The sequence below is a fragment of the Corylus avellana genome, chromosome ca10 (genome assembly GCF_901000735.1).
Source record: "Corylus avellana chromosome ca10, CavTom2PMs-1.0".
Classification (NCBI taxonomy): domain Eukaryota; kingdom Viridiplantae; phylum Streptophyta; class Magnoliopsida; order Fagales; family Betulaceae; genus Corylus; species Corylus avellana.
This window is the reverse complement of record NC_081550.1, coordinates 9,433,384-9,443,026: the sequence shown is the minus strand read 5'-3', so window position 1 is coordinate 9,443,026 and position 9,643 is coordinate 9,433,384. Positions and strand designations below refer to the sequence as shown.

At 35.3% G+C, this 9,643-nt stretch overlaps 1 pseudogene; it reads right to left on the bottom strand.

Annotated features, from left to right (window-relative positions):
* Positions 1 to 870: 870 nt before the first annotated feature.
* Positions 871 to 9,643, bottom strand: part of LOC132162894 (TMV resistance protein N-like) — an 11,077-nt pseudogene continuing 2,304 nt past the window's right edge.

The window sequence follows — 9,643 nt, the reverse complement described above, 5'->3', positions numbered from 1 at the left end:
TCTTCCGAGATATTGAAAAACTCTTTACTTATAAGAGCACTCTAGTTCTCCACAAACCACATCTTGGTGAGTCGAGTTACTGTGCTTGTTGTTCCACCCAGTTCTCAAGAGAGCATCCAATGAATACTGAAAAATAGCCTTGGGATTAAAGGAACTACCCACTCTTTTTTTCTTTTTTCTTTTTTTCTTTTTAACAGAACAAACCCATGTTATAGGTCTCCTAATGATTTGCTAAATAAGGTTGAATATACGACATAAAATTATTAAGCTAAAATAAATAAAGAAATCATTATACTTGAATTTTATTGGCCATATCATATGACATATATATCAATACAAGCATATTTCTTAATAGCAGGCTATAAGACAGAGGGTTTTTCTCCAAGCAAGAGTTCCCTGAACATAGCCTCACACAAACCACTCTCATGAATCATTAGATGCCCTCCATCAGGAACCTCATGGTACCTGATCCAGGGGAGCTTCTTCACCAAATATTGTTGCATTTCAAATGGCACTAGTTTATCTTCATGTCCATGCCAGAGATGAACAAAGGCCTCATTGTTAGGGTATGGATTTTTTAATCTCCATTGGCTCGAATTCCCAGTTCCCAAAATGCACTATTATGTCTCTATGCAGGGATTCGTAGACCCCTTGTTGTCTTACCTTATGCTGCATACACAAAAACGCATGATTTTGTCATAACTGGCCATAAACCATCACTAAACAAGTAAAGGGGAAGCTGAACCTCATCAGGCATTGACACTTGTGACATTTTCTGGATGGTTTCTACATCGCGTTTGTTAAAAAGAATAGGATGTCTTTGCAAAATAGAACAATAAGGGAACCACTTCTGTGTCATCCACCAGTACTCTAGTCCAGGGGCCGGCATAGTGCCCAATCCAGAGTTTCCATTGATCTCTGTTTAGTTGTTTCTTGTAGACCCCATTCATCAGTTTCGGAGGAAAAGAAGGCCACCAAAAATTGATCACTGGAACCACTAGAGTCACACCAGCGAGCCTGCAACATTTAATACAACAATTTCATAAAATTCTGGTCACTTATTGATACAATATCCCTTGTCTTCAAAGTGTTTTGTACAGGAGAGAAGCAAATTGGCTCCAAAACAAAAACAAATGGATGAGAAATTAAACCAAAAATGGCATGAAAATAGAAGTGGGAAAGAGTAGCCTGTCTGTGTGGAGACTTAGTGGTCCTATAAGCATATATGATGACACGCACTACAAACACCGAAGCTGCCAATGTAAACATCTCTGGCACAAACAACCAATATTATGATAATGCAAATTTATCAAAATCATATATGGCTTCTTCATTATTCTACTTTTGCTAGCACTTTCTGTAGGTGACAATAGCAACCAAATTACCTGGAGAATGTAATGAAACCAAATATTGCCACTCAAGTTTCTTTTGGTGGTGACGCGAGAGCAGAGGATGATGTTGGCATGGGTGTCAGAGTGACAGGCAGGTGATTCAGGCATGCAAACGAGGAAGGGTGAGAAAGAGAGCATCGTTGTTTTCTTTCTCAGCTGTAGAGCTTGCATTAAACCTATTGCACTGATGGTCTATCCACGCTATTGTTCGCTGATTGATCCTCAATTGATGAAATTATACCTCTTCATTGGATTGCATTGATTCGACCAACATGCAAGCGACCCAATTGACACACATGCTACAACATTAGATTTCCTTTAATAGGGCCATCCACCATGAGACCAACCCATCGTCCAAATGAAAACAAAGATTCTCGTTACTTTCTAAATCCAAACCACGTGGAGAAATGGTGTTCAGAATTTTGTAGAACTCAAATGCATCATGCTTATCACGTACTAAACGCGCCCCACACTTCTTTAGCTCAACATTCAGGCTGTCTGTTGTAATTGAAGTCTCAAGGTTGCCCCATCCACCCAAACTATTCCTCGCTCTTCTCCGGAACCACTCGGTATATACACCCAAAATCCATTTGGCCCAACACAAGGGGCTCGAGGGACACAAAGGACTAAGGGTTTTCCAATATCAACTTCATTGGCTTGAAATTGACAAACAAAGTAGGGAAAATTAGGATTTCCGCCATCAAATGTTGTAGAATTCGAATTCCCATTCTCATTGACTTTTAGTTTTCTTCTCTTTTTGGGGTAACTGTCAGGCTCGTGAACTTGATAAACAATAAAAAGAGCATAACCCTTCCACTCATCTGAGCCCAAATCTGTATGCATTTGAATTCTTCCAAACGAATTCCTGCTTTTATGGTTGAACCACTCTGGGATTCCATATCCCACAAGCGCAGGGCCACATGCTACGATAATAAAAGAAACTTTGGCTCTGTAAAAGAGAAAGATGTTAAATCAGCCAAAAGTACTATACATAATACATGTGTGTTAAAGAAGGAGAGTAAGAGACTCACATTGCTGTTAATCCATAAAGGGCTTCGTGGATGCATATGGAGGATCTTGAAGGGTTTGCCATCATAATCAATATAAGCGGCCACAAAAGAGCAATCAATGCTCCTTAATTTTTCGTTTGAAGTCCACATCTCCATTTGGTTATAAAACATCTCCAGTGATGGACAATTTTTTACACGCAAGTATTTGGATCCCAATGGGAGCTTCGGCAATACTTGAAGCCAACTACAATCATCCAAGAAAAGTTCTTAAAGATGAGAAAGTTGACCTACACTATCCGCTATTCTCGTAAATTTGTTCCTGCTTAGGTTCAACGAATGAAGTGAGGATAAACAACTAAGATCATTGGGGATTGCTCCATCTAATAGATTGCAATAACTCAGATTTAGTTTTCGTAAAGAGCTTAAACCTGAGAATGAATTGGGGAACAAAGAATTGTTAAGATTTGAGCTCAATTGAAGCCTGCTACAATATGCCAAGGAAAGTATTCCAAGTTTGGGAAGTTGACAGACGCTATCAGGCATCCTCGTAAATTTGTTCCCAGACAAATTTAAGGGAAAAATATAAAAAAGCCCTCCAAATTATCAGCCGTTTTCAATTTAGCCCCCTAATGTTTCAAAAGTGATAAAGTAGCTCCCCAAATTACCAAACGATTATATTTTGGCCACTCCGTTAGTCAAAACCGTCAGTTTGAACGGAAACTGCAAAACAATGTCGTTTTGTTGAGGGGCTACTTTATCACTTTCTGAACATTAGGGGGCTAAAATAAAAACGGCTGGTAGTTTGGGGGGCTTTTTTATATTTTTCTCCAAAATTTGTTTTTTTTCATAAAAGGGCATTGTAGTAACTTACCAAAAACAAAATGACGTCGTTTTGCAGTTTTCGTCCAAACTGACGGTTTTGACTAACGGAGTGGCCAAAATGCAATAGTTTGGTAGTTTGGGGGCTACTTTATCACTTTTGGAACATTAGAGGGCTAAATCGAAAACGACTGGTAGTTTGGGAGGCTTTTTTATATTTTTTCCCAAATTTAAATAAGAAAGTGAAGATAAGCAACTAAGATCACTTGGAATTGCTCCATCAGAGATATGGCGATAACTCAAATCTAGTTCTCTTAAAGAGCTTAAACATGAGAATGAATTTGGGAGCAAAAGACTTATAATTGGCTCTGAGCCCCGCTTACCCCCAACATTTAAGACTTTGAGTTTCTTCAAAGATACAATGAAGGATGGTAATTTTCTTATAGCAGCCCCATTTGCCATAAGCACTTCTAGACATTCCATACCACTCAAGTTCTTTGGGATCTTCTTATGTCTTGAGCAATCAGATATATTGAGATATACAAGAGACGACAAACTCGTAAATGATAATGGTAAGTTTTTTATAGCAGTCCCTGTCAAATAAAGTTCCCACAAAGATGTCATATGACCAACAATATTTGGAAACTTGTTGAGTCTTGAGCAACTAGAAAGATAAAGAACTTCGAGAGATTCCAAGCTGATTTCATCTGGGCGTCTCTTAAGACATTTGCAATCTCGTAGGTCCAATTCTTTAAGCCACCTTAGAAATCCAATGGATGGGTGGACCTTAGACAAACTTGTACAATGTACAAGCGCTAGTTTCCCCAGATTTGGGACTCCCACGAAGTTTGGTGTCTCGATCAAGTTTCGAGATTGGCTCAAGTCAATATGTTTTAATCTGTTAAAACTCTGTTATAGTTGACCAATAAATATAGTTATATAAAATAGATCAAATGAAGAAGAGTAAAAAAGGAAGAATAAGAATAAGAATAAAATACATTTGCGCAAGCCAAAATCTTACCTTCCTTCCATCCCACGGTTTTTTTATGAAGCTATAATGCATTATGAGATCAACAAGATTGTCTAATTGGAAACTGGTCGGCAAGGATTCCAAAGGATATCCCCACCATTTCATAACGCATAACTCATTGCTTAGCATAAAATTTAAAGGATCTCCATGCCATTCAAGAGTATCACGAGCTTTAGAAAGCCGTGGTAAAAGATCTACGACATTGCTAATCTCAAGCATTTTCAATTTTTTTCATCTTTGAGAATGCTTCAACATTTAGTCGCTCATGTTTCTGCAAAGGTAATTTCAAGACAATGCCTTTAATAGCATTAGTTCCCTAGTAGTCAAGAAAAATGAAATTAATGTGGTGTGAATATATGAAAAATACTTAGAGGAATTAGTAAAGAAAAATATAATTCTCTATATATGTGTCTAGAATAATACACTTACAGTATTATTTTTCAATACGTGAAGGACATCATCATAACGCCACAATCTATGCATCCACCAGGCTCCTCAGTAGACTCACAATGAACTATTTTTTGACCCATTTTTTGTAACAAATCATGCATCCGCAATCTTCCCCATGAGATGGTTGTAAGAGATTTGTCAACAAGAACTTCGATATTGATTTTCAGATAGTAACCAAAACTTTCTAGTTTGTTCATGATGCTATCTATATATGCTCCAGTAAAGAAACATGCAATATCTAGAAACAACTTTTTTTGCAAATTCTCCAATCCATCAAAACTTATTTTGAGTTTATCTAAAATTTTTGCGTTAGGATTTTCTTTTAGTAGATCCCTGGCACTTTTCCATGCAGCCATTGGTCTACCAAATAAGAAGGAACCAAAAACTTCAAGAGTTAAAGGAAGGCCTTGAGCGTAATACATCACATCCTTAGACAATTCCACATAATTTTCTTTAGGATAGGGTTTCTTGAAGGCTTTCCAACTAAAGAGTTGTAGAGCTTCAGCATTATTCAACTCCTTCACCTCATAGGTGTTATGCATAAGTTTGTTAAGCAAATGACGATCTCTACTTGTTATAATGATTCTACTCCCTTAGCCAAACCAATCATGGCTCTCTGCTAATGCTTCAAGTTGTTCTTCTCCATCCACATCGTCAAGAACAATAAAAACCTTTTTATTGCATAATCTGTTCGCTATCACTCTTCTTGCCCCATAGTTATTCCATATATTAATTTCACTTTCCACGAGGATCTCCGAAAGAAGCTGCTTTTGTAGATAAACTAACCATGAGTTCTGGTTTCTTCTCTAATACTAGCAATGAAGCAACGTGCTTCAAATTGACGAGAAACTCTTTCATAAATAACTTTTGACAGAGTTGTCTTCCCAATTCCTCCCATCCCATAAATCCCTAAAAAGCGAACATCATCCAACCCAATACTAAGTAAGCTCATCATTTCCACCACTCGGGATTCTATTCCAACAAGAACCTTGGAAACATTTGAGAAGTTACCACCCAATCCACTAAGTATCCTTCCACTAATATCTTCGACAACTTTTGATTCGGGCCTATAGAAAAGATAGGACAATATAGCCATAGAGAGACAAAAAGCTTAATCATGTACAATGCTTATCCTCATTCAACAAATAAATTATAATTCTTAATTTATGATGTAGCACCATAAATATGGTTTTATTTTCTTGGTTCCTCGTACAATCAAATAAAAACCTTTTTTTTTTTTTTTTTTTTTCATAGTTTGAGAGTGTGTATAATTTTATCTTTATTAATTAAGGAAACTTCACTTAACCTCATTGAACTTTAACCACTTTTGCAATTACCCCAAAAATTAAAAAACTCTTAATTTAATGTATCAAAATTCTAATTTTTTTGGCAATACCACCAATTCGTTAGGTATTTTCAGTTAAATAGGTAAAAATTCCCAAAATATACCCATTATTTTGATTAAAAAAAATTGCAAAAATTCAAGCATGAGTATTTTTGTAAATTCTATTAAATCTTGAACAATGTTCGAATCTTTTCAATTTATTTTTCTTTTTTCCAAAAAAAGAAATGTGGGGTATTTTGGTAATTTTGACACCTATATGTGAAGATTTTAATGGAAAAAAACCTAACGATGGGTGACATTGCAAAAATTTAGAAGTTTGATACATTAAATTCAGAGTTTTTGAACTTTATAAGTTAATTGCAAAATTAATAAAAGTTCAGAGGGTTAGTTTCCACAGTTAATTTATTTGTTTGTGCATTGCATTCCCTTTTTCAGTTTTTCATAGTCATTTTTCTCCATTATCATCACAATAAGATAAAGATATCACAAATAGGCAAATTAAATGTATATACTACATACTGTTGTTATTAATCAAAGCAACTCTACACGAAGTGTAAATTTGTGAGACAATGATATTGTTTATTAGTAAGATGTAATTTGACCATTTATATCACAGTTTTGATGTGATTCTTGAATTGTTATGGGTACTGTTTGAATTTCTTTTTTTTTTTTGGGTTTTGAATTTCTTTATTGTGTTAATTTTAACTTCATCATATAGATATATTTGTGGTACTTATTTATTCTACAAAATCTAAGCAATTTATGATGATGAGGGTGCCAAATTAAATCCAATGTATGATTTAGCTAGACCCATAAGAAAACGAAAAAAAGAAAAGAAAGGATGTTTATGTCACTACAAAAATACACAAATGATTGTTGGTGAGGCAAGAAAAAAGACTAATTAAATGTTACCTATCATGTACATGCCATCCAAAGATATTGCCCACTTCTCTCAAAGCAGTTCTCCACTTTTGTATCATCTCAATGTCAACCTTTCGTTTTTTTTTTCCTCAAAGAGGCTTCATGCCTAGCAAAAGCTTCTGCAAAAGTCCTTGTCTGGTTTCGTACGTCGGAAGGATCCACATGGTAGAAAATTGGCAAAATTGTGAGCCCCGTGTCTCTCATGCATTGGACGATCTTGGAAAGTTCATTGAGGCACCATGTAGAGGAAGCATAGTTTAGAGAGATAACGGTGATCGCGTACATGGATTCTTGTATTGCTTGTAAGTGCTCTTCCCAAACAAATTTTCCTCCCCTGAGCTTTTCATCGTCTCTAAACAAGATAATGCCTTTTTATTTCAAAGCAGCATGCAAATGGTCTGTGAAACTCATGTGGGTGTCATCACCGTGGAAATTGAGGAAAACATCGTATCTCCATCGAGGTGTTGTTAAGGAAGAAGACGAACTCGTGGACGCCATGGATCGGAGACTTGTTTAATAATGTAGTGCTATAATTCAGTTTCTCTCTAACAAGGGCTTTGGGTATTAATGTTATATGCAAGGCTTTCCGGGTTGTGAAAAGGCGAGGTTACTCACCATTAATGCTCCCTCTCTTGTCCACGAAAGTAGAAGGAAATTTCGTGTAAATTTAGTTGGATTCGGGGTCCACCAATTAAGGTAATTTGGCGTATGTGAAGTTTCATGGAAATTACGAGTCAATATTCATAAATATTTTTGAAGTAGGATCACAAATAGTTTTAGCTAGTAGGGATGATTAGGCTAATAGTATAAGAAATAACGCAACAAGATAATAAGAAATAACACGCAAATACAACTCCTGGTTGTTGAAGTCAAGCTGTTACTCTCTCTCTCTGCCAATATCATGAGGTAATTAAGGTCCTGTGAAGACATCTCTCGAGTAAACTACAGGGATTAGATATATTGATCAGTCCTAAATTATTGGTTCTCATAAAACGATTGGCGGGCAACTATCCACCTCAAAAGCAAATATCTATCAAGATTGATTTTTGGTTGGATGTGGATGGTTAATTAGAAATGGCAATAGCATTTTAATCCAAAATTTTTGGATTTCGACTCCCCCAAATATTGTTTAGTAGTAAGATGTTATAATTTATGAGTACTGCTAAATTAGGACCTCTGACTTTTTTTTTTTTTTTTTAATTGGAGGACCTCTGACTTTGATACTATATTAAATCATCATTTGTCTCATATGTTTATGCTGATAGGAAGAGGTAAATTTAATAGGTAAAACCCAACAAGTATAATATTTAATTTAAATGCGGAGTGATTTGGCGGAATCAGTGCTCAAACTCAGGACATGCTTTTATACCACGTTAAATTACCATTTATACCAAAAACTTCAGTTGATAAAAAAAGATAAATTTATTCATTTAATCATTACGTTAACAATGCCAATATATAATTTAGGATGACCCAAAAGGAAAAGAAAGATGCTTCTGTCACTACAAACATACAAACATGCTTGTTGGCAAGGCCAAAAAAATAAAAAAGAAAAAAATAAGAAAATAAGAAACCGTAAATATGATAATGGCAACTTTTTTATGAGTCCTAGTCAAATCAATAAACCGTAAAGATGTCGTACAATCCACAATATCTGGAAACTTGTTGAGTGTTGAGCAACCAGAAAGATTAAGATCTTCAAGAGATTACAAGCTTATCTCGTTTGGAAGTCTCTTAAGGCCTTTGCAATCTTGTTATGTGCTTTTGGCTATTGTTATATGCTTCTATATAGTATGTGGGCATTGCTTTTTTGTTTCAAATCAGAGATGCCGTCAAGAATTTGTTGTCTCACATAAATGCAAATACACCGACCCAATGGACTGACCTGGCATGTTGAAATCGTGTAAAATCTTAACATTGGGCTATTGCTTCAATACGAGGAGATGAATTTAAGTTGCTTGTTAGTTTATTTTCTTTTCCTTTGAGAAGAACAAGAAATTCATATCATTTTTCTTATGTTTAGGATTAGGATCTCCTGCAATTTAAAAAAAAAAAAAAATTACAAATTCTCAAGATACAAAAGTAGGTAATTCATCAAATAACCGACCATTGATATATTATTCTTGCTCAAGTGTTTTCGGTAATTAAATTTGGAAGCGAGATAGAAGCGAGCATTAAGTTACTCACCATTAATGCTCCCTCTCTTGTCCACGAAAGTAGAAGGAAAAGTCGTGTGAATTTATATTAGTTGGATTCGGGGTCCACCAATTAAGGTAATTTGGCGTATGTGAAGTTGCATGGAAATTACAAGTCCAGTAGGATCACAAATAGTTTTAGGTGGTTGGGATGATTAGGCTAATAATAGATATTATATGATATCATTTTATTGTACAATAAAACCATATCATATAACAGATGAAATAACGCAACAAGATAATAAGAAATAGGGTTAAATACTCCATACACTCCTGGGTTTCGTTGTTTTATTTTTTCTCCCTTAGGATTTGATTTTTATTACAGGAAGTCCTTATAGTTTTGATAATAGACCAAATTAGTCATTATCTTAGTTGACCGTTAGTTCACTTAATAAAAGTCCACGTGGACCAATCAAATGTTGACACGTGGCGCTTACTTAATTTTTTTTTTTTTTAAAAATAAAAATAAAAAAACAAAAATG